We start from the raw sequence: 1,393 nt of genomic DNA on the forward strand, positions 1-1,393 counted from the left end.
AAAACCACAATGACATATCACCTTACCCAGTTAGAATCACTTTTTTTTTTTTTATTTCAGCATATTATGGGGTACAGATGTTTAGGTTACGTGTGTTGCCCTTGGTTCAGTTAGAATCACTTTTAATAAAAAGTTTAAAAAAATAGATAGTGGCATGGACGCAGAGAGAAAGGAACTCTTATATAAGTTCTTGGTGGGACTGCAAATTAGCACAACCTCTATGGAAAAGAGTATGGATATCCCTCAAAAACTAAAAGTAGACCCACCATTAGAACCACCAATCCTACTGGATATATATCAAATATCCACTGGATATTTATCAAAGGAAAAGATGACTTTTCATAAAAAGACACTGGCACTCAAATGTTTATTGCAGCAGAATACACATTTGCAAAGATTTGGAATCAACCTTATAGTCCATGAATTTATGAGCGGATTAATAAAATGTGTTATGTGTATACCATTGAGTACTACTCAGCTATAAAAAATGGTTAATTAATACCTTTTCCAACAATCTGGATGGAACTGGAGATGATTCTCCTAAGTGAAGTATTGCAAGAATGGAAAAACAAACACCACATGTGCTCATTATTAAATTGGAACAAACCAATGAGCACACGTTCGCAGAGGGAAGTAAAACTCAGTGAAACTCAGTGAAAATGAACCACAGGGGACAGGAAAAGAGGGAAAGGGCAGAAACCTACCTAATCAATATAATAAACACTATTTGGGTGACAGGGACACCTATAGCCATGACTGAAGTATTACAAAAGCGATCCATGTAACCTAAAACATTTGTAACCCCTTAATATTTTGAAACTTAAAAAAATCATTAAGAACACATTGGGAAAAACAGAAATAATTTTGAGCTTGATTCAGTTATGTCTATTTTTTTTTTCCTGTTACAACAAAGTTATTTTTTTCTTTAAGGTCTCTGTGTGGTGTATTACATTGATTGATACGTGAATGCTAAAATACCTGAATTGTATTTGCAGAGCTTTTAATTTTATATTTTAGCAGCTATGTTATTGAGGTGTGTTTGTCTGTAGTTTAATTTTATCTTAATACATTCACCTGAACTTGAAGCTGTGCTCATAGTTGGGAAGTCTCCAACCCCATTAATTATCTGGAAGACTTTGTGTAGAATTGGTATTAGTTTCTCCTTAAATTTTTGGTCAGAATGACAAATGAAGCCATCTGCACCTGTGGTATTCTTTGCTTCAATATTTGTAACTGAAAATTTTTTTATTTTTTTATTTCAGGGAATTGTGAGGGTACAAACATTATGCTTACACTTATGCCTTTGCCTCACCCAAATGCGGGTTAAAGGCATGCCCTTCCCCTCCATAGTGCTCGCCATGTCCTTTAGTTGCAGATTTACCTCCCCATCCCC

The sequence above is a fragment of the Propithecus coquereli genome, unplaced genomic scaffold (assembly GCF_000956105.1).
Source record: "Propithecus coquereli isolate 6110/MARCELLA unplaced genomic scaffold, Pcoq_1.0 Scaffold235, whole genome shotgun sequence".
Classification (NCBI taxonomy): Eukaryota; Metazoa; Chordata; class Mammalia; order Primates; family Indriidae; genus Propithecus; species Propithecus coquereli.